Here is a 26132-nt window from a genome sequence, read left to right as displayed (position 1 = left end):
CTAGAGCTAATCAATGAATTTGGTAAAGTAGCAGGATACAAAATTAAAGCACAGAAATCTCTGTCATTCCTATACACTAATGATGAAAAATATGAAAGTGAAATCAAGAAAACACTCCCATTTACCTTTGCAAAAAAAAGAATAAAATATCTAGGTATAAACCTACCTAAGGAGACAAAAGACCTGTATGCCGACAATTATGACACTGATGAAAGAAATTAAAGATGATACAAAGAGATGGAGAGATATACCATGTTCTTGGATTGGAAGTATCAACACTGTGAAAATGATTCTACTACCCAAAGCAATCTACAGATTTAATGCAAAACCTATCAAACTACCACTGGCAATTTTCACAGAACTAGAACAAAAATATTCGCAATTTGTATGGAAACACAAAAGATCCCAAAGAGTCCAAGCAATCTTGAGAACGAAAATGGAGCTGGAGGAATCAGGCTCCCTGACTTCAGACTATACTACAAAGCTTCAGTAATCAAGATAGTACGGTACTGGCACAAAAACAGAAATATAGATCAATGGAAGAGGATAGAAAGCCCAGAGATAAACCCACGCACATATGGTCACCTTATCTTTGATAAAGGAGGCAAGAATATACAGTGGAGAAAAGATAACCTGTTCAATAAGTGGTGCTGGGAAAACTGGGCAGGTACATGTAAAAGTGTGAAAGTAGAACGCTCCCTAACACCATAGAAAAAATAAACTCAAAATGGATTAAATAACTAAATGTAAGGCCAGACACTCTCAAACTCTTAGAGGAAAACATAGGCAGAACACTCTATGACATAAATCACAGCAAGATCCTTTTTGACCCACCTCCTAGAGAAATGGAAATAAAAGTAAACATAAACAAATGGGACCTAATGAAATTTCAACGCTTTTGCACAGCAAAGGAAACCATAAACAAGACCAAAAGACAACCCTCAGAATGGGAGGAAATATTTGCAAATGAAGCAACTGACAAAGGATTAATCTCCAAAATTTATAAGCAGTTCATGCAGCTCAATGTCAAAAAAGTAAACAACCGAATTCAAAAATGGGCAGAAGACCTAAATAGACATTTCTCCAAAGAAGATATACAGATTGCCAACAAACACATGAAAGAATGCTCAACATCTTTAATCATTAGAGAAATGCAAATCAAAACTACAATGAGATGTCATCTCTCACCAGTCAGAATGGCCATCATCAAAAAATCTAGAAACAGTAAATGCTGGAGAGGGTGTGGAGAAAAGGGAACACTCTTGCACTGTTGGTGGGAATGTAAATTGAAACATTCACTATGGAGAGCAGTAAGGAGGTTCCTTAAAATACTAAAAATAGAATCACCATACTACCCAACAATCCCACTACTGGGTATATACCCTGAGAAAACCAAAATTCAAAAAGAGTCATGTACCAAAATGTTCATTGAAGCTCTATTTACAATAGCCAGGACATGGAAGCAACCTAAGTGTCCAACAACAGATGAATGGATAAAGAAGATGTGGCATATATATACAATGGAATATTACTCAGCCATAAAAGGAAATGAAACTGAATTATTTGTAGTGAGGTGGATGGACCTAGAGTCTGTCATACAGAGTGAAGTAAGTCAGAAAGAGAAAAACAAATACCGTATGCTAACACATATATATTGAATCGAAGAAAAAAACTGTCATGAAGAACCTAGGGGTAAGCTGGGAATAAAGACTTAGACCTACTAGAGAATGGACTTCAGGATATGGGGAGGGGGAAGGGTAAGCTCTGACAAATGAGAGAATAGCATGGACATATATACACTACCAAACGTAAAATAGATAGCTAGTGGGAAGCAGCCACATAGCACAGGGAGATCAGCTCTGTGGTTTGTGACCACCTTGAGGGATGGGATAGGGAGGGTGGGATGGAGAGAGACGCAAGAGGGAAGAGATATGGGAACATATGTATATGTATAACTGATTCACTTTGTTATAAAGCAGAAACTATCACATCATTGTCAAGCAATTATACTGCCATAAATATGCTTAAAAAATAAATTAAAAAAATATCAGTTACATTTTTGAAGAGACTGTAAATTTCTTGATATTTAATATTGCCTGTAAGTACACTAAAACTACAGTCAAAGGATCTCTAAAGGAGAACTTAATATTAATTAATTTATTTTTAAAAAATATTTTAATTACGTACTAAGTTAGGCAAATTTATGTGCATTTTTGATGATTAGTAAAATAAAAGTTATAGACAATAGAACCATTAATTAACGTTTCTGTTAAAAAGCATGGAGAGATTTTTATAAGCAGACAAGTGAAAAAGTCTCTCAGTGAATGGGTAGACATAAATTAAGCCATAGAAGTGAGAGCAGGGTGGAAAGAAAGAAAAGGAGGGTCTATACAGCTTGTTAGAAATGTTTGCTTCTAACATGCTTCAGGCACATTTATGACACTTAAGGCCACATCAGCCTAGGAAACAGAATCGCTTTGTTCTTTGGTCTTATACACTAATTTAGCGTGTTGCAAATGTTCTGTGGGTTTTCATCTTTTCCCTCTAATGTTCTTCTTAGAAATAAAAGGGAGGGTGAAGGGGGCAGGACCTTAAGTTATAAATAAATGAATGAGCCACATATTCTAATGCCTATGCTTCTGATCAAAATTTAAGCCCATCATAACCAAGCTGTTCTTATTAAACCCATCATAACCAAGCTGTTCTTATTAAACATATGCATTGAAATCCTACAGCAAATTCAAAGCAATTAGACCTTCAGATATAAATGCAATATAACACACAAATGGAATAATGCAGAGTCAGTTATAATTGCTCCAGCTGTATTTTCCTAAACACAGAAATATATTCCAGTTTCAGAATAACAAAATATGTATTTTTGGTAATTATATTAAGATATTCCATCAGACGAACATTCACTGAGAAATTATTCAGATTTATATTTATCAGAAATAACAATTTAAAGATATTATACATTTTTTACCTTAGAAACCCCAACATGTCATTGTTTCAATTATTTCTTAATATATATCCATTATATATAAAATACATACATCCATACCTACACACACAATAATACTCAATATTTCTCAGCCAGCTACCTTACCGCCTATGAAGACCTTTTGTTTGTTAGTAGCACCTCACATAACTCTTTTACATTATAATTGCCTTAACCTGGCTACTCTTCCCCCCTCTGTCACTGACAAAGTCCCTCAGCCTTGCTTAATGGTGATGGACCACCTCCTGTCTCCTGAAGATGACCTGCAGGAAACTTTTGGGTAACAGTGACTTCTCATGGTTCACCGATGGTTCTTATTTAAAAGATGGCAATGGTAAATACTGTGCTGGCTATGCTATCACAACTCCTTTTTATGTTGGTGAGGTAGCATATTTACCTATGGCTACTTCAGCCTAACAGGCTGAATTATACTCACTTGCACAGGCTTGTACTTTAGCCAAGGAAAAAACTTCCTACATTTATATTGATAGAAGATATGTGGTTGGAACAGCTCATGATTTTGGAATGTTGTGGGAGCAATGTGGCTTTCTTACTTCCAGTGGAAACAAAATTAAAAATGGCCCCTGAGCTCAGGAATTATTGGATGCAATACTTTTACTTGATGTTTAGCTATTATTAAGATTCCAGGACATTTTAAACTTGACTTTCTGGAAACTAAGGAATTCTGCCCTTGAAAACCAATAGCAGACAAACCACCATCATGGACCAAAGGGATATTTATCCAAATAATAACTTAGAAAAACTGGCTAAAGAGACCAAGCAATTAGCCTCAGAAAAGGAAAAACAAGATTGGAAATTTAACCATTGTTGGTGTGATAAAAAGAGAAAGCTCTGGTTTGGACCAAATAACAACTGAATCCTACTGGAAACCCTAAATTTCCATTCCTCACCACTGTACATGTCTTAAACCATTGGTCTACTAAGAAAATGATAGCATTCATGAATTAATATTGGTGGGGAAACATTATTAAGGCTGCAAAGTGTCTACCTTTCTTGTTCCATTTGTTTGAAGTACAACCCAGAGAAGGCTGTTTGTACTGCTCCCAGATATTTTTAAACTGGACAATTTGATGTCTGGCAAATGGATTTCATACAACCTCCTCCATCACATGGGTATAAATATGTTTTAATTATAGTCTGTATATTTTCACACTGAACTGAAGCCTTCCCTTGCAGACAAGCTCCTGCCTTTTCTGTGGCTAAAGTCCTTTTGGATGAGATTATCCCTACTTAGGGAAATCCTCTTAAACTTCATAGTGATCAAGACACCCATTTTACTGTTCAGGTTCTTTGACAAGTCTCTGCTGTTTGGCTGGTTTTACATCACTTTCCCTGTGATTAACACCCTTAATCTTCTGGTTTAGTCAAATATACTAATGACATTATTAAGACTCAATTGCCAAAATTTGCAGAGGCCTTGCAGATACTTTAAACAAAAGCATAGCCATTGGTCTTTCTAAAACTCAGATCAACTCATTTTGAAACTCATAAACCCTCATCCTTTGACATAGTCACGGGACTCCAAATGCATTTGGCTCCAGCTTCTTTTAACTGTAAGCTGTTAAAAGGAGATAAACTTCAATATTGTAAAGGACTAACTTCTTCTATTAAAAATAATCATGTTTCAGTAGAGCAATCGTTTCACAGTGTGCCTTTGGGAGACAAAAACCTTGAACATCATACCTTGCAACCTGGAGATTTTGTCTATTGGAAAAGACACCTCTAGAAGGATTCTTCAACCTCACTGAAAAGGTCCTTATCATGTACTGCTAACAAACCCTTGTGCTATGAAACTGCAAGCAATAGACCCTTGAGTTCATGTGACACACCTAAAGAAAGCTCCGAACCCTGGCTGGACCTGCACTTCAACTGTTGGCCTGAAAATAACATCTTCCCCCAAATGAAGTAGGCAAAAGCTGATGAGATAGCTTTGCCAAGGTATTTGAACTAGACCTGTTGGAAATCTGTCCCCAAACCTTTGATGATGGCATAACAACTTAGATGATATCCAATGTCTATGATCTTGATAACATATTGAGTTTAGATAAAAAAGTGCCTGAGAGTACCCCCTCCTACCCCTACTTGTGACTTGAATTAGAAATTAACAGGTTTCCAATCTGTACCTTTCCTCCAACGAGAGACATTACACCCAAGAAAACTCTTCCTGATATTGAGGGACAAAAGGACACTAAAACCAGAAAATCTGACTTACAATCAGAAATATTTTCAAAGAAAGATACTTAGCAAAAGGGGGAAATGTAACAAAATAATAATAAACAGAAGTCTCATTTAAATAGAGTTGGGAAACCAGAATGGGTAGCTCTCGTGCCTCGTGTGGATAGCAGAGTGCAACAGGCAGAAGAAAATTCCATTTCTTTCCTGTCAAGGACTTAGCCTATGAAAAGCCATGGACTGTGCTTACTATAGCCCTCTCAACTTCCTTTTCTTCTCTTTAAAAATGTTTTACTTCCCTTGCTCTGTGGAGACTTGCATGTGACTTGCCATGGTTGCAGTCTGTGAATTGCTGTTCTCTGCTTATTCTGATTAAACCCATCCTTGCTGGAGAATAATCTGTCAGTCTATTTGTTTCAGGTCAACAGGATGTAGAAAGTTTTTGTTGATTTCAGCTTAGAAGTTTCTTGAATACAATTCTAAGGAATTTGGAATATATTATGCATGCAATAAAAGACCCTTAGGACTTTTAATATATATGTATATATTATTGCATATATACATGTATATCCCTTACTTTAATATATATGTTTAAAATGTCAGTTTGGTCATTTTTTTCATTATATGTGACCAATTTAGAGACAAGGAATTCTCCCTGCATCTAACTGTAACATTTATTTTTCAATTACTCTTGCTGTGAAAAAAGATCATAATCTTGATATTCTGCCTTAATAAAATTTTATGAGGATTTAAAAATAGATTTCAACTATCTAACAAGTTCTGCAATGTGGCTATAAAATCATATCGACAAAAATGGATTTATTTCTCAGTTTCCCCATCTCTGACACAGGGACTTTAATATTCAATAACTGGCTGGCTCACGTGGCTTTAGCAAATACTAATTAGTTACTACTAATTAAATTCTAGAATATAGATGCTGTTTCTAATATCTATGTATCATTAGTCATTTAATTCCACAACTACTTTTTTGCTAGTATCACAGGTGAGTTGCAAAACTCAGTGTGGGCATTTCTTTATTAATATTGGTTTACCTGAATTCTGAAGAAGTTTGGATCATTTCTAATAGATTCTGTTTTTCTTCATCTTTCACCTTCTTGACTTATTCTTTGAATTGGATCTTGATTAATCTGTCTGCTGTTCCTACTTACCCACAGTTCATATATGAATGATTCTTTTATAATACATATTAAAAACAAATACCATAAAACTTATACATCAGACGCTGTTAGAAGCAATTTACATATATTAACTCATGCAACATGCAGTCTTCATAATTACTTCATGTGGGTTCCATTACTATTATCCCCTTTGTACAAATAAGAAAATTGAAGCCTTAAGAGGTTGAGTAACTTACCCAGTCACACAGCTAGTAAATGGCAGAGCTAGGATTTGAACTCAAGCAGGTGACAGAGTAGAGTCTCTTAATTTAAATACTTTACTTTTAAAATATGCTTTAATCTGTTATATATGGCTAAGTAAATATAACCTAAAAAAGTTGTAAGCAGAGCAAAAAGAATAGGTAAACAAATCTACTAACTAATTTTGTCTTTACCACTAATTTTTACTTTACTTCAATTTGATAAAAATTAGTTGAATACTTGATACATACAATACACTGTACTCATCTTAGTAGAGGGATTTTTATTGGATAAGTAATGACTCCTATATGAAAGTATCTTACACTATTATATAATAATAATATAAATGGAGGAGCTGTGGAGGTCTAAGGATGTTCTGTTTAGGAAGGAAATGAGATGGAAGGTTCAAAGCAGTTGCATGGCATTTTAAGCTGTTGGTAAGTGGCAGTATCTAGATTAAACCAAATGCATTTTAGACACGATTCTTTATTAAATAGGTGAATTTATTTTTCTTATTATTTTATAAGGTTCCATGCTAATTTTGTGGTTATTTATATTTTGTTTCAAGTTTTTATTTATCATCAAATACATCTACAAAAATTCTTTATTTAGAAATAAAGCTTTACATTTATCTGAGCAAATGTGTGTTCATATATACACAATGATATACATTGGCTAATAAATCACTATGTAAAATAATAACATCACTCTAATATCTGTGATATAGTCGTTATTAGCTTTATATTTAACGTGAACTGATAATCAAATGATAAATATCTTTCTCCTGAGAAAATTAAGCAAGGTTGAATAGAGATATGTTTGATTTTTCCAGTTTTTGTATTGATCAAAGATAAAACTATCTTAGCCAGTTGAAGTGCTGAGAAGAAAAACAGTCATCCTAAGTCATTTATATTCAAAGTACTCTTTTATACTTTCCAAATCTTGAGTAGAGAAAATAATTTACACTCTGTCTGGCTTAGCATTCAACATTTGAGTTGGACAATATGAATGACTCTCTACTGAATAAGAAACACAAAACTCTATTGAAAATCATGGTGACTTAAAATATTAAAAAGAAATCCCTCTTGTGTTAACTGAATTATGTACTTATCATTCTTCTCTTTAATTTAACCAAAGTTTCATACGAATTTATTTGCACCCTTTATTTTTTAATTATAGGAGCAACAAATGCTTATTGCAAAAGAAAAGTTAAAAAATATGGAAAAGTACAGTGCAAAAACTCTCTCATGACCCTTCCTCATCCCATCCTTCAGAAAGAATCACATTGAAGAGTTGGTATATGTTTTTCAAGATTTTCTTTTCTATCTATATACAGAAAGCATTTTTTAAATGGCATCTTATAGCATGATACATATAGTTCTACAATTTTCTTTTTTTACTTAATATATTGTGAGCACTTTTAAACATCTTTATACATAGCCATTTTTATAAAAGTTGATAGAATTCTACTGCATGAATGTACCAACTTTTCTTTTACTAACACTCCACTGATTGACATCGAGGTTGCTTCCAATTCCCCATTTTTGCCAGCGATGCTGTAATAAATTTTCTGCATCTGTATGCATAGTTACACATTTTCTCCCATAACATAGATTATCAGAAGTGTAAATGCTGATCCAAGGTACTCACATTTTACATTTTAATAGATACTGTCATATTCCCTCCAGAAAAGGGGTCATGATCTAGTTTTACCAAGAATGGATAAGACCATTTCTTTTTACACTCTTGCCAACACTGGATATTATGAATATTTTTAACCTTTGCTAATCTGACACATAAAAATTGTTTTTGATTTACATTTCTGAATTTTTAGTGTGCTCATTTATATATTCAACACACATTTAATGACAGCTTATATATCTTATATTCTGAGAAGTCTTGTAGGCACTGGAATAAATCAGTGAAAAAGTAGGACAATATCCTTGCCCTCATGGAGCTTACCATCTTTATTTTTCCATTAATTCATTATCTAAAATAAAAATTGGAAATGACATGTGACATATGTAAGGTCATATGGTATATCTATCCAATGGAATATTATGGAGTCATTAAAAAGATTTCAATGTACATTTAATGGTATGAAAATATATTCATAATATATTTTAAGTTAAAAAAATCAAATGTTGAAGAATGTTTTTAAAACACAAAATCATGATCCTTAAGCAAATATAAAATGAATATGTGTCAAAGATTTTATATAACATCAATTAATTTGAGTTAGCAGTAAGATGTTATAACTAGTTCAGAGGAGACTTTGGAAAATACATACATCTATATTGGCCTTAAGTAATGATGAAATTGATTTACAAATGTATTAAAAAAATGGTCCATATCCACAGTGCAATAATCAATAGCACCTCTGGTGGATCAGAAGGATCAGAGTTCCCCAGGGAAGCAGAAACAATAGGATAAATATAGACATAGGTATAGATATATAGATATAAAGTACAATGACCTGATGTCTGCAAGCTGGAGACCCAGGAAAGCTAGTAGTGTAGATTTTAGTCAGAGTCCAAGGGCCTGAAAACAAGGAGCACTGACAGAAATACCATCACAGACATACCCAGAAATAACTTTTAACCAAATTTCTGGGCACCCTCTGGCATGATCAAGTTTACATAGAAAGTTAACCATCACAAATCTCCCATTTTCTACTTGGCTCCCATATACTTCCTCAAATACTAAACCTCCAAGTAAAATCAATGAAAGGGTCATAATACTGCCTAACATGATACAACAATCCTGCATACAACCAAAAACATACTAGCCCTTTCCCCAGAAGAGGAGTTAATTTTTGAATGATATTTACTGCTTTCCTTGATATCTTGTAAATATTATGATGTAAAATTATAATACTATTTTATAAGTAAAATACTATGATATAAAGTCAAACAATTAGCATTTCTATATACAAGTAGTATTTCCTTAATTGTCAGTATTCTACAACTTACAAACTTGTAAAATAACTTTAATACAGTGAAATAACCCTGAAGAGCTTGCTTGACAGGACACCCAATATTTCTCTGGCACATTTCACATTTTTTCACAATATTTCCCCACACAGTTTATAAAAGGTTATAGTTACATAGAAACAAGTTTGGAAGGACAAAAATGTTTAATAGTAGTTATCACTTGACATGATTTTTATTTTATTTTTATGCCTTTTTCTAGTTTTTTTATACTTATAAAAAGAATAAATTTTTCTATGAAGAAAAACTATAAAATTATTATTTACTGTGTAAGTGACTGCTTATTTTAAAAGTAGATTTGACTCAGACAATAAACCACACACATACACTTTAGTATGAACCAATCCAGATTTGGTATACAGTTTTAAAATATCTCAAGATCCAGGTCAATATGTATAAGATTTTGAACTGATGCTCTTTGCCTTTCTGTTTGTTATATTAAGAATGGCAGGATTAAAAGTAACCAGCCACAAGAAGATGTTTGAAATGAAACCCAGAGGTTTACAAAATAATTGATTTTCATACTGAATTTTTAAAGGCTAATAATGATTTTTGCTAGGATATCTTATATACGAATTCAAGATGTTATCTGGCATTTTACTGGAATGTGAACTTAATCCATCTTATTTTGATTAATTAAAATGTTTTTAATGAAGTATAATACAAAGAGATGTGTATAGATCAGAAGTGTACAGTTTAGTAAATTTTCAAAAACTGAACACAGGCATGTAAATGGAACACAGATCAAGAAAGAGAAGGTTACCAGCGACTGAGAAGACCTCTGATGCCTACTTCCAATCACTACCCATTGCCAAGGGTATCCACTATCCTGACTTCAAATTTTGTAGACTAATTTTGCCTGATTTGTACCTTATATAAATGGAATCATACAGTATGTAATCCTTGGTGCCTACCTTCTTTCATTAAAAATTATATTTGTGAGATTCATCCACGTAATTGCTTGAGCACTTCTTGTGTGTTTATTACCTTTTCTGAATTCACTGTGTATATCCCTACAGAATTTTTTCTGTTCTGCTTTGTGTCTCTTTTCCACCACCTGACATATTTTTTTTCTATGTAGGAATATTTTTAGATATTTAATATTAACCCTTTTAAAATTCTATTTTATAAATATTTTGAAGCTGCCATTTGTCTTTTAACTTTAATCTTTTAATTATTCAAAAGTTTGAAGTTTTTATTTTACTTCATATGTCAGTTTTCTTAAGGAAAAAAAATTCAGTTTTGTATCATGCCCAGAAAGGCTTTTTTCAAGCTAAGACATTCTACATTAATATTTCTTGAAATATCAGCATAAAATTGCTTTATTTCATAAAATTCATTTTATTTACCTAGACTACTTAAACTGTAATATGTTGATCCTTAGGAAAGTTCACTGTTATTGGAAATAAATTGTTGTAAATCATTTTCCCACATGAGTATATCATTTTTTTTGTTTGCTTAAATATCAAACTCTTTAAAATATTTATTTTCCAGTTTTATTGAGATATAATTGATATGTAACATTATACAGGCATACCTCATTTTTTTGGGCTTTGCAGGTATTCTGTTTTTTACAACTTGAACGTTTGTGGCAATCTTGTGTTGAGTAAGTCTACTGATGATATTTTCCCAATAGCATTTGTTCACTTTGTCGAGTTTTGGTAACTCTGGCAATATTTCAGATTTTTCATTATTATTATATTTATTATGGTGATCAGTGATCTTTGATATTACTAATGCAAAAATTATGAATCACTGAAGTTACAGATGATGGCTAGCATTTTTTAGCAATAAGTATTTTTTATTTAAAATGTGTACTTTTTTAGACATAACGCTACTGCACACTTAATAGATTGTAGTATAGTGTAAACATAACTTTTATATGCACTGGGAAACCAAAATTTTTGTGTGACTCACTTTATTGCAATATTCACTTTATTGCAGTTGTCTAGGACCAAATCCCCAATATCTCCAAGGTAGGCCTGTATTGGTTTTAGGAGTTCTTTCTTTCTTTTCTTTCTTTCTTTCTTTGTTTCTTTCTTTGTTTCTTTCTTTCTTTCTTTCTTTCTTTCGATAATACATGCTGCAGTGAATTTAGGAACTAATGAAGATATGCCTTAATCCTACCATCCAGAAATCAGCAATGTTCATATTTTGTCATATTATATTCCCATATATTTTCTATGTAGGTATATAAAATTTTGACAGCACTTGAACATATTTCATGTTTTACATTCTGCACAATTCATGTTTTCCAATGCTGTTACATTTTTTCCCCAAAATCTATTCTTTTAATTGCTATGACTCATTTAATTACATGGATGCACAATAATTAAATGTATCCTTTATTGTTATTTAGATAGTTTCAAATGATTTTTTTAAGAAATAAAGAACACTGCAGTAAAGAGCCTTGTACCTTAATATCTGTGAATATTTCTAATTATTTCCTAAGGAAATACTAGATATTAAAGTAGGTCATGAAATAGTAGGACTTTTTGAAGTATTTATTATTTTTTTTCTTTTACATATTGTTATAGTGCTAACTTGCTCTGAATGTACCATTTATACTCTCATCAATTGTGCATGAGTGTGCTCATTTAGTTATCCTTATAAACATGAATCTAACATTATGTTTATAATTATTTGTAACTTGATAAGAGAGCAAATGATTACTATTTGGCTATTGGCTTTTATAATTATTACTTTGGGTAAGATATATCATTTTTAAAATTTATAATTTTCACTTATATTGTTTTCTAATCATTGTTTACTTCATTTGCTGTTAAGACTTCACACAATCTGGATTTTATAATTGTCCTGTTATGATAAAATCAAATTCTTTTTCAGATGGTTAACCGATTTTTCCCACATCACTTAATTACTGATATATTCTTTCCCTACTGATTTGAAATGCCATCATTATCTGATATTTTCATCATACAGATAAGTCCTTAATCACCATGTCTAGGTTCAGATCAAATAATTTACCGTTTGTTTGATGTACTTGAAGCCTAGTAGTACCTATATTTTTAATTTTTACACATCATCATTCAGGTACATTAATCACATTTAAAGCAGCTTTATGTCATTTAAAAAATATCTCCCTGCATATTGTAAACCAGAGGAAAGAAAGTAAGTATAGCATGAATTCTTACACTAGTTCTCATTCTTACATTAATACTAATGCAATAAAATTTAGCACTTATGTAGCACTTAGTATAGACCAAGCACTGCTGTTATAGCACTTATATAAAATTAGATAGATCATATCTTGGGTAACAAATCAAGCCTTAATAAATTTAAGAAAATTGTAATCATATCAAGTCTCTTTTCGACCACAACGCTATGAGGCTAGATATCAATGACAGGAAAAGATCTGTAAAAAATAGAAACACATGGACACTAAATAATACACTACTATAATAATGAAGAGACAACTGAAAAAAATCAAAGAGGAAATCAAAAAATACCTAGAAACAAATGACAATGCAGACACAACAACCCAAAACCTATGGGATGAAGCAAAAGCAGTTCTAAGAGGGAAGTTTATAGCAATACAATCCTACCTTAAGAAACAGGAAACATCTCAAATAAACAACCTAAACTTGCACCTAAAGCAATTAGAGAAAGAAGAACAAAAAAATCCAAAGTTAGCAGAAGGAAAGAAATCACAAAGATCAGATCAGAAATAAATGAGAAACAAATGAAGGAAATGATAGCAAAGATCAATAAAACTAAAAGCAGGTTCTTTGAGAAGATAAACAAAATTGTTAAACCATTAGACAGACTCATCAAGAAAAAAAAGGAGAAGATTCAAATCAATAACGTTAGAAATGAAAAAGGAGAAGTTACAACTGACACTGCAGAAATACAAAGGACCATGAGAGATTACTACAAAAAACTCTATGCCTATAAAATGGAAAACCTGGAAGAAATGGACAAATTCTTAGAAATGCACAACATGCCAAGACTGAACCAGGAAGAAATAGAAAATAGGAACAAAACAATCACAAGCACTGAAATTGAAACTGTGACTAAAAATCTTCAAACAAACAAAAGCCCAGGACCAGATGACTTCACAGGTGAATTCTATTAAACAGTTAGAAAAGAGCTAACACCTATGCTTCTCAAACTCTTCCAAAATATAGCAGAGGGAGGAACACTCCCCAACTGATTCTACGAGGCCACCATCACCCTGACACCACACCAGACAAAGATGTCACAGAGAAAGAAAACTACAGGCCAATATCACTGAGGAACATAGATGCTAAAATCCTCAACAAAATACTAACAAACAGAATCCAACAGCATATTAAAAGAATCATACGCCATGATCAAGTGCGGTTTATTCCAGGAATGCATGGATTCTTCAATATATGCAAATCAATCAACGTGATACACCATATTAACAAATTGAAGGAGAAAAACCATATGATCATCTCAATAGATGCAGAGTAAGCTTTCGACAAAATTCAACACCCATTTATGATAAAAATCCTGCAGAAAGTAGGCATACAGGGAACTTTCCTCAACATAATAAAGGCCCTATTTGACAAACCCACAGCCAACATCATCCACAATTGTGGAAAAATGAAAACATTTCCACTAAGATCAGGAGCAAGACAAGGTTGCCCACTCTCTCCACTATTATTCAACATAGTTTTGGAAGTTTTAGCCACAGCAATCAGAGAAGAAAAAGAAATAAAGGGAATCCAAACTGGAAAAGGAGAAGTAAAGCTGTCACTGTTTGAAGATGGCATGATACACTACATAGAGAAACCTAAAGATGCTACCAGAAATCTACTATAGCTAATGAATGAATTTGGTAAAGTAGCAAGATACAAAATTAATGCACAGAAATCTCTGGCATTCTTATACACTAATGATGAAAAATCTGAAAGTGAAATTAAGAAAACACTCCCATTTACAACTGCAACAAAAAGAATAAAATATCTAGGAATAAACCTATCTAAGGAGACAAAAGACCAGTATACAGGAAATTATGACACTGATGAGAGAACATAAAGATGAGACAAATAGATGGAGAGATATACCATGTTCTTGGTTTGGAAGTATCAGTATTGTGAAAATTACTCTACTACCCAAAGCAATCTACAGATTCAATGCAATCCTTATCAAACTACCACTGGCATTTTTCACAGAACTAGAACAGAAAATTTTACAATTTGCATGGAAACACAAAAGACCCCGAATAGCCAAAGCAATCTTGAGAACGAAAAATGGAGCTGGAGGAATCAGGCTCCCTGATTTCAGACTAAACTACAAAGCTGCAGTAATCAACACAGTATGGTACTGGCACAAAACCAGAAATATATATCAGTGGAGTAGGATAGAAAGCCCAGAGATATACCCACGTACATATGGTCACCTTATCTTTGATAAAGGAGACAAGAATATACAGTGGAGAAAAGACAGCCTCTTCAATAAGTGATACTGGGTAAACTGGACAGGTACATGTAAAAGTATGAATTTAGAAAACTCTTTAACACCATACACAAAAATAAACTCAAAATGGATTAAAGACCTAAATGTAAGACCAGACACTATCAAAGTCTTATAGGAAAACATAGGCAGAACACTCTATGACATAAATCACAGCAAGGTCCTTTTGACCCAGCTCCTAGAGTAACAGAAATAAAAACAAAAATAAACAAATGAGACCTAATGAAACTTAAAATATTTTGCACAACAAAGGAAACCATAAACACGTCCAAAAGACAACACTCAGAATGGGAGAAAATATTGGCAAATGAAGCAACTGACAAAGGATTAATCTTCAGGATTTACAAGCAGCTTGTGCAGCTCAATAACAAAAAAACAAAAAACCCAACCCAAAAATGGGCAGAAGACCTAAATAGACATTTTTCCAAAGAAGATATACAGATTGCCAAGAAAACTCATGAAAGAATGCTCAACATCATTAATCATTAGAGAAATGCAAATCAAAACTACAATGAGATATCATCTCACATCAGTCAGAATGGCCATCATCAAAAAATGTAGAAACAATAAATGCTGGAGAGGGTGTGGAGAAAAGGGAACACTCTTGCACTGTTAGTGGGAATGTAAGTTGATACAGCCAGTATGGAGAACAGTATGGAGGTTCCTTAAAAAACTACAAATATAACTACCATACAACCCAGCAATCCCACTACTGGGCATATACCCTGAGAAAGCCATAATTCAAAAAGAGTCATGTACCAAAATGTTCATTGCAGCTCTATTTACAATAGCCAGGAGATGGAAGGAAACTAAGTGTCCATCATCAGATGAATGTATAAAGAATATGTGGCACATATATACAATGGAATATTACTCAGCCAAGAAAAGAAATGAAATTGAGATAGTTGTAGTGAGGTGGATGGACCTAGAGTCTGTCATACAGAGTGGAGTAAGTCAGAAATCGAAAAACAAATACCTTATGCTAACACATATATATGGAATCTAAGGGAAAGAAAATGTTCATGAAGAACCTAGGTGTAAGTCCAGAATAAAGACACAGACCTACTAGAGAATGGACTTGAGGATATGGGGAGGGGAAAGGGTAAGCTGTGACAGAGCGAGAGAGTGGCATGTACATATATACACTACCAAACGTAAAATAGATAGCTAATGGCAAGCAGCTGCATAGCACAGGGTGATCAGCTCCGTGGTTTGTGACCACCTAGAGTGGTGGGATAGGGAGGGTGGGAGGGAGGGAGATGCAAGAGGGAAGAGATATGGGAACATATGTATATGTATAACTGATTCACTTTGCTATAAAGCAGAAACTAACACAGCATTGTAAACCAATTATACTCAAATAAAGATGTTGAAAAAAAACGTGTGAATGGGACAAATAGAAATGAGTAGCAATTTTGATGCTAGCATCCTTCAAGGAATTCATAACTAATGTACAGATCCACCCTTATAAGGGCAGAAGAAACTAAACAAAACTAAAACAAAAAGACAGACAAAATATCCTGTACAAGTGATAGAGGCTGGTAACAGCCTGAAACTACTAAGTTTCACTCCGTGTTTGTTTAGAAGATGCTTTCAGATTCGACCTGATCCGTTGGTTTTCCCTACGCTGAACAAAGCTAAATTTGGACAAGCTATGATTCCTGAGAAGGCACTCATATTGTAATCATGAATAACCACATTCAACACAAAGAAGTGTGTACGATAATTGAGCCAATGGTGGGGGATCAGGAGATATGAAGGAGATTTTTAACAGAAATACCTGAAGCAGTGGTGGTGGATGGATACCTGAAAAAAAATGTGGATAGGCAGAGCAATGAATAGCTATTTTAAGTTTGTTTTATTTAACAATGAATATAAAATCAATGTAGATCTATGCAATGTAAGATTGGATGGATTAAGTTACAATAATATGTTAAGCGAGAGAGTTTGACACATGATTTATCATTTAAAATATAATATCTCTTTAACTAAAAGTTGAATTTGTATAAATTTCTCTATGATAAGTTCTAAATCAACTTTTAAGAATTACTGTATCTCTTATTTTAAAATATTTTTTTCTGTGTAGTGATCATGACCAAATTAAAAAATTACAAATTACATGACCATATTACAATATTTCTTATTTCTCTCACAACCTCAAATATAACTTTAGTTATGGAATGATGGAGACCTAAGTGTAGGAAAATCTTGCAAATTCTTAAAGTCTTAAATACGCCTGATATATTTAAGATCTAGGCAAAAATAGTTGAATAATTTTTAATTCTAGACCTAGGCAAAAATATTCAGACAGAAAAGACCCCACTGGTTTCTTTATAGGAGAAACTAGTGAGAAGAAATTAGAGCAGTATTTCTGAAGTTTGGCCCATCTGCCATCTGTACCAGAACTACTTGGAGTGCTTATTAAATATTCAGATTCCTGGGCCTCTTCTCAGAATTACTAAACCAGATCCTCTGCAGTATGCCAAGGGGATCTGAGTTGTTTAAAAATTCTACAGGTGATTTATTTGAGAAAATTTTAAATGTGAGAACAACTGCCCTAACTAGTGATCTTTGGCTCTGGCCCAAACTATCTCCAAGTCAAACCTCTATTGATGTCTTTGTTACAGGAGTTTGCAAAACTTAGAGAAAAAGAGAGTCATGGTTGTATGAATAGAGAAAATAGTGAGAATAGTCTGCATTTGAATATATTTTAACAGGTTGGACTCTGCTTTAATAAATATAAACATTTCATAGCTAATTAGCATGCATTTCATAGTTTGATCATCACAAACTTGAACAGATTTTATTAATGAAAAGTAAGCCCATATTTATATTATACTTTACAAAATAATCTATCTATCTGGAATCCTATAGATTTTCTTTTATATCTTCTGAGTTTAAGCCCACATGAGATTGGGGATGAGTTTGAAGGATGTTAAATTATTATTATATCTGTTAGCAATATTTGTAAAAGATACATATCAAAGATAGTCACTAAATTTTGACTCTTTATGGTTTATTTCTGGTAAATAGAATTTGGAGTAATGATTTCTCTCTTTTTAAAATTTATTTATTTTATTTTTTGCAATGCTTGAGTTCCTCTTAATAAGTACTTTTTTGAAAAAAAGGAATTTTCTTTTTTTTCATTTTACATGAGAAAAGAAGTGCAAGTAGTGAGAGGAAAATAAGCATTCTCATCAGTATGCTTTAGTTTGGCATTGGTTCTGTTTTCAAGTGATTTTCTTAAAATAGATTGATTTAAAAAGTTTAATTTCATTATTAAAAATAAAAATGTCTTTTGTGTTGTAATAGTTTTCATTATATAGCACATAAAAACACAGGATATGGAATATTTACTATTGCATTCTATGTTAATTATTCCTTATCAAACTGTGTAACAAACAAGAATTTTATGCATGTTAAATCCAATATTGTTAGTATGTCTTTAAAATGACCTCCAGCATTCCATCTTCAAAGGTCATTTTCAAGAATTACTTAACATGTCTTCATATTAAAAAAAAAGATTGGGATGATGCTTTGTTTACATTGTATCTTCCTTTAAGCAGCTTAAAACTTAGACTTTTTATGTATTTAAATTCCATATTATCTTCTGCAAAGTAGGAGGCATATAGTATGTTTTCCTATTGTACACTTCCTGAATAAAGACACAGCCTGCATCATAAAGAAATTCAGTAGGAAAGTAGAATAATGAAATCTGGGTCTCCTGAGTCCCAGTTTTATTGCTCTGTATGATACATGAGATTTTCACTGCATACTGATTTTACTAATAATTTTTACATTTAAAGAGATATTTTCCCAAATGAGAAAAATATCATGCAATAAATAGGGGAATCAAATCTGAGTGAAATGGTAGCTAATTCCTGGACTCCATCTTCCATTCACTGATATCTGTGACAGATGCTGTTGGTTGCCTACCATACAGATGTTTTCTTCACCTTCATATTTTCTTCACTTCTTTGCTTGGGATTTTGATCTTGATTTAATGCCCACTCTATCATGCACCTAGGGAAGGTGACCCTTTCCCTTTATTCCTGAGTAAATGTGGAAAATTCTAAAACAATCATGGCATTTCCATTTCCTCGATTACTTATTGGTAGAGGCAGTGGCATGTGACAGAATCCTGGCCAAAGAGACGGAAGGGCAAGATGTCTCGGGGATTTTATTTAACTGCAGTAGCCATCTTATAACCATGAGAAGCTGACCAAAAGCCCTAGTATATTTGAGACTAGATGAACTAAGCCTGAAAATGTACAACCTACAGATCTCTTCTTCTATGAGACAATACTTGTTCTCATCTTTTGAATCATCATAAATAGTTATTTTCTTTTCTGCAATCAATAACACTCAGACAGATAAAATACCTAAAGACTGCTTAGCCCATTCTATATTGACTTCATCATCAATACTAATCCAATTTTTCCAATGCCTATACCAAAGCCTTTCTTCAGGCTTATGTTTAACTGACTGCTGGAACTTTTTAATAAGATTCCTAACTCATATTAGCACTGCCATATAAACCATTCCACATAGTACAGATACGAGTTTTATGAAAGTATTTGATTCTTCTTCAAATACCTATGATATCCTGAATTCCTAACAGAGAAAACATAAAATAATGTTTGTTGATTTGTTTGCCTTCAACTTTTCTATGTTCGTATTATTGGATTATTTTTTAAGAAAAAATGTAATAATATTCTATATACTGTTCTGCAATTTACTTTTATCACTGTCAATATATCTTTGTGTCCTTTTGTAATCTAGTCCTCCCTTTAACCCACCACTAGGCAACAACTGATTTGCTCTCTGTCACTAGATTAGTTTAGATACTTTATAATTTTTTTATATAGGAAAAGAACAATATACTATGTTCTCATTTTTTGCCTGGCTTATTTTAATCAGCATAAAAATTTTGAGATTCATTAACATTATTCTATGTGTAAAGAGTTTATTCCTTTTTATTGCTGAGTGGTGTATCATTGCATGATTATGTCACCATTTGTCCATTCACCTGTTGATGGGCATTTGGAATATTTTCAGTTTCTGCCTGTTATAAATAAAACTGCTATGAATATTTGTGTAAAAGTCTTTGTGTGGACATGTTTTGTATTCTCTCAGTTAAATACCTAACAGTAGAATGGTTGGAGTAGATGTAGGTGTAAATTTTTAAGAAACTATCAAAACGGTTTTCTCAAGTGGTTGTGCCATTTTATATTCCCAACAGCAGTGAAACAGAGCCCCAACTATTTTTTGTTTTCACCAACAGTTGATAAGGTTAGGTTTTTTTTGTTTTGTTTTAATTTTAGTCTTCCTAATGGGCTTATAGTGTATCTTATTATAGTTTTAATTTGAATATCCTAGATGCCTAATGATTTAGAGCATGTTTTCAAATGCTTATTGACAGTCAACATGTCTTCATTCATGAAGTGCTTGTTTAAATCTTTACATATTTTCTTAATGGTTTGTTTGTCTTCTATTATTGATTTGTAAAAATTTATCACATATTCTTGATAGAAGGCCTTTGATATATGTGTTGCATATATTTATCACAGTTTGGGCCTCTTAATGAGATATTTTGAAGAGCAAAACCTTTCAATTTTGATGAAGTATGATTTATCATTTTTCCCCCTAATTATTTTAAATGTCTTTGTAGTGTACTGCTGTGTGGACTGCATCTTGTTTTAAATGTTGATTTTGTTTGCTTTAACCACCCCCTTATTAATGGGGATTTGGATTGCTTCCAGATATTCACTAATGCAAATAATGGGGTAATAATTTCCTAACTTGCATAAACTTGAAGTAGTGGGAAATGCTGAGTTTAATGGTGTGCACATTTACAATAGCCATAGGTATATCCTATTGTCCTATAAATCTATTTGAAATTTCTCATTTCTTCACATCCTCACCAACAATCACAAGAATGATTGTTTTATATTTTGCCAATATGACAAGTAAAAAATTCTTGATTTTAAATTGCATTTTCTTTACTTTTAGCGATGTTATTGAGACAGGCTGGGACCTGGGACTCTTTGCTGCAGTGCTGCAGTGCTTGCACCTGGACAAACCTCTCCTCGAGCAACAGAATACAAAGAAACTATATGGGACTAAAAATAACTGTGTGCATGTGCAGTTTGGGCAAATTCTGGACAAAAAGATCCAAAAGACTTAAAAAACCCAACTGCCACTTCTGAAGAGCCTGGAGCAAAAACAGGATGTCAGAAGCAAAAGCAGGGTACTAAGCATGCCTTCTCTGTTCATTTCTTTTTCTTTTTGTTTATTCCCTTTGGGTTGCTGCTTTTATTTAGTAGTATGCTTGTGTTCATTTCTGTCCAGTTTTTGTGTATCTATTGTAGGCTTTTGATTTGTGGTTACCATTGGGTTCATATATGTTGACCCATAATTGTATCTACTTATTTTAAACCGGTAGCCATTTAAGTTCAAACACATTTTAGGAGATCTATATTCTTTACTCTCCTCTTCATCATATTGTGTTTTTGATGTCATATTTTACATCTTCATGTTTATCTAGTTATTGTTTATTGCAATTATAATTGTTTTTACAATTTTTTGTCTTTTAACTTTTGTACTGGCTTATTTAAGTGTTTGAATCTGAGCCCTTGCTATATTGGCTTTTTCTAGTGGGATTTTCCCTTTCCTATAGATTTTTACCTCTCTTCCACTTAGTGAAGTCCTTTTTTCATTTCCTTTAGGTTCAGTTTAGTATTGATTAACTCTTTTAGATTTTGCTTGTCTAAGAATTTATTTATCTCTCCTTTGATTCTAAATGATAATCTTGCTGGGTAGAGTATCCTAGGTTCCAGGGTTTTCCCTTTCAGGATTTTGAATATATCATGCTACTACCTTCTGGCCTGCAAAATTTCTGAAATTAGCTGATAGTCGTCTGGGGTTTCCCTTGTAAATGACTTTTTGTTTTCACTTGCTGCCTTTAGAATTCTCTATTTTTAACTTTTGCCATTTTAATTGATATGTCAAGTGAAGGTCTGTTTGGGATCATCATGTTTGAGATGCTCTGTGTTTTCTGTACCTGGGTATCTGTTTCCTTCTTCAGATTTGGGAAGTTTTCAGCCATAATTTCATCAAATATATTTTTGATCCCTCTCCCTCTTCTTCTCCTAGGATTCTTATAATGTGAATGTTGGTATGCTTGATGTTATCCCAAAGATTTCTTAAATTGTTTTCATTGTTTTTAAATTTTATTTTTCTTTTTGCTGCTATGATTGTGTGATTTCCATTATATTCCAGATCACTTATGCATTCTCATGTATCAGTTTAGTCTGTTTATTCATTCCTTTTAAGTGCTTTTTTATTTCAGTTATCAAATTCTTCATTTCTGATTGGGTCTTTTTAATATTTTCTGATTTCTTGTTAAAATTCTCTCTGTGTTCATCTATTATTTTCCTTTATTCAGTTAGCATTCTTATTACTGTTTGGAATTTTTATCTGGAAAATTATTCTTATTTTATTGTTTATTTTTTAAGGATTTTTATCTTGTTATTTCAATTGAGAGCAGTTCCTCTGCCTTTTCATTTTGCTTAACTTTCTCTGCCTTTATGAATTTAGGTGAAAGAGTTATCTATTTAACTCTTGAAGGGGTGTTCTTATGTGGGAGCATCCTGATACAGACTGCATGTGGCCAATGCCTTTGGTTGGAGAGCTGAATTTGACATGGATGCAAGTCACCTCTTTCCTCAGGGTGTGCTGGCAGCTATCACCTTCGTAGGGGGTGGGTTAGAGTTGGAGGGGTTAGAGCTGTATCTGGAGGTGAGGTGGGACTTCCCCTCTGCTCATTGGCTGTCACTACTATATTGAGGGCAGAATCTGACCTTAAGTTGCTGGAGCAGAAGCCCTGAGGTTTGGGTCCAGGCTGCTTCTGTTCCCTTTGAGTGTGTATTTATTTCCCCTCTCCAAGGACAGGACCCTTGCCCCTTAGGGAGGGAAAGCTGGACCAAAGGGGTCCAGTATAGGTTCTCTGTTCATGTCACCCACAGACAGAATTTGAAGTTGCCACCAATGCACTGTCTGTGCAGGTGCCAGCAATTGTTTCCCTCACACTGCCATGATGCAGCCTCAGGTGCAGGTTCCCTGTGTTTCTCACAGCTGATCACTGGCCCCATCATCTGCTGCCCCTGCCTTTTTGTGGGGCCACACCACAGAACAGGTGGTGACCAAGGGGATTCTCAGTGTATATCAGGGCATGAGCTCTGGTGTAGTGGCTGCCATCAGAGTACTGAGATGATTTTGATTCACTGCTTCAGTAAGCACTAACAATGGCCACCACTGCCCTACCCATGCTCTGCCCAAGGACACAGTATCCTCTGCATCCCAAGGTCAAGTTTCCTCCCTGGTCTTGGCAGCCTTAGATCCTGTGCCATGCTGCAATGTGAAGTAAGCATGGCTGGAGCATTTGCACAGCTCAGGCTGTGGCATGTTCCTGGGAGGTCATGGGAATCCAGGCCACCACTGAAGCAGTCTTCAGTCTGCCCTCTCCACCCTGCCTCAGGGGTAATCCAGGACATGTGTGTTTTTCATGAGAGGAGTCCAGGCTTCCTACAACACTTCTTTTAGTCCCAGTTGCCCTCCAACTAGACAAGGAGATTCATCTTCCTTATTTAGGACCCCAAGGATGGGGTACCCAATAAATGGTTCAAACTGCTCACTCCCTGAGATGAATCTCTGCCCATGCAGTCTGCCTTTTCCTCTGAGTCCCCTCTGAGCACGGGATCAGTTCTCTTCCCTTCCTATCCAATTCTATGTAAATCTTTCTTAAAGCCTTCAGTGTACAGCAGTCTTTCTGCCAGTTTCTAGTTAGGTTTAATTGAGAATTGTTCCACACGTAGGTGTATTTTTGAAGTGTTTATGGAGGGAGGTGAGATCCATGTCCTCCTCTTCATCATCTTGATCAATCTTTCTCTCTGCTAATCTCTTGAAGATTAAGTTTTAAGGCATGATGATTCATCATGGCTTTTTCAGAGACATCTGAAAAATTGTGTTCAAGCGAGCATCTGAATTTTCTCATTAAGTCATGGCCAACTTAATCAGGTTCACTTTTTTTCAGCATTGTTTGCCTTTTCCTAAACTCTCACTGTCCTGAAATTATACCACCAACTTCACCACCATTACCCTCGTTCCCAGTAGAGCATTAGTACAAAGGCTTTGCATTGTTTGTATGACTCTCAATAATGTATTTTATTTTATTTCATGTTTTATTGAGGGAACATTGGTCTGTAACATTATGTGTTTTATGTGTAAAACATTATATTTCTACTTCTGTATACACTACGGTGAGCTCACCACCACAAATTTAGTTTCCATCTGTCACCATATATTTCATCCACTTTACCCTTTTAACCTTTCCCCCACTTACCCTCTGGTAACCACTACCTTGATTTCTGTATCTAATTGTTTGGGTTCGTTTTGTTTTTTAAATTTTGTTTGTTTCATTTAAGTATTACACTTAGCATAATACCTTCAAGGTCCATCCATGCTGTCACAAATCACATGATTTCATCTTTTATATGGCTGGATAGTATTCCTTTGTGTGTCTGTGTGTGTGTACCACATTATCTTTATCCATTCATTCATTGATGGGAACTTAGGTTGTTTCAATATCTTGGCTATGCTGTGTTGAACATAGGGCTGCATATATCTTTTAAATCAGTGATTTTATATTCTTTGGATAAATATGCAGAAACAGAATAGCTGGATTATGTGCAAAAGCTTTTAAGTTTGATTAGGTCCCATTTGTTTATTTTTGCTGTTACTTCTTTTGTACTTGGAGACTGATCTAAGAAAATATTGCTACAATTTATGTCAGAATATTTTGCTTATGTTCTCTTCTAGGAGTTTTATGGTGTCTCATATTTAGGTCTTTAAATCATTTTGAATTTACTTTTGTATATGGTGTGAGAGTGTGTTTTAATTTTATTGATTTGCATGTAGCTGTCCAGCTTTCCCAACACAACTTGTTTAAGAGACTGTCTTTTCTCCATCGTATATTCTTGCCTCCTTTGTAAAAGATTAATTTATCATTCTGTATGCTATTCTGATTCAGTGAATTCCATTATTCTCTCTTCCATATCACTTATGCATTCTTTGGTGTCATTTAGTCTCTCATTCAGTCTCAGCAATTGAATTGTCTATTTTTGATTGGTTCATCTTTATAGTTTCTAGTTCCTCATTACAGTGATCTGCATTCCTGTTGATAATCTTTCTTAGTTTCTTCAGCATTTTTATTACTGTCTTTTTGAACTTGAAGTCTAGTAGACTGGTGAGGTATCTTTCATTGTTTTTTCAGGGGATTTTTCTTGTTCTTTTAATTAGAAGTAGTTCCTCTGTCTTTTCATTTTACTTAACTTTCTCTGTCTCTATGAATTTAGGAGGAACAATTCTCTACTGTGGTCTTGAAGGGGTGGTTTTATGTGGGAGCATCCCATTGTAGACTATGTTTGTCCAATATTTTTGGTGCAAAGTCTGGTTTTGGTATGAATGCCAGCCACATCTTTCCTCAGAGTGTGCTGGCCGCCATCCCTTTGGCAGGGAGTGGGTTGGTGTTGTAGTGTCTAGAGCTTGTACTGGATATGAGGTAGGGCTTCCTCTCTGTTCTATGGCTGTCAGTGTGTGCCCTATCTCAAAAGAAGTGAATTGATGAAACAACTCAGGCCCATGCAGTCACAGCAAACCTAAGCATCACCTGGGTAGACGTCTGCAATTTCACTCAGAAGCAGCCAAAAATCGCATCCCTTTCTCTGTTTTGTTTGTCCCAAATCTAGTGCAAAGCTTTAATGTGGAGTAAGCTGGAGCTGGAGGGATCAGTATTGGCTGCAGGACTGAGGTGACTGTGCTGCTGCCTGAGATCTGGGCTGCCTCTGTTGATGAGCTCTCTCTCCCAGGACCTGTCTGCCTCAGATCTATCACTAAGCTGTGGTGTGGAGTGGGCGGAGCTGGGACAGTCTTGCTGGGAAACAAACCACTGCATATTACTGCCCATGGACAGTCTGCCAGAGATTCAGTCCTTAGTCGCTGCATGTTCTTGTAACACCACCCGGTGGTGGTGGATCTTAATTCTTCTTA

The sequence above is a fragment of the Monodon monoceros genome, unplaced genomic scaffold (assembly GCF_005190385.1).
Source record: "Monodon monoceros isolate NGI ecotype Baffin Bay Population unplaced genomic scaffold, NGI_Narwhal_1 Super_Scaffold_22, whole genome shotgun sequence".
Lineage (NCBI taxonomy): Eukaryota > Metazoa > Chordata > Mammalia > Artiodactyla > Monodontidae > Monodon > Monodon monoceros.
The sequence above is the reverse complement of the archived record's forward strand: the minus strand, read 5'-3'. Positions refer to the sequence as shown.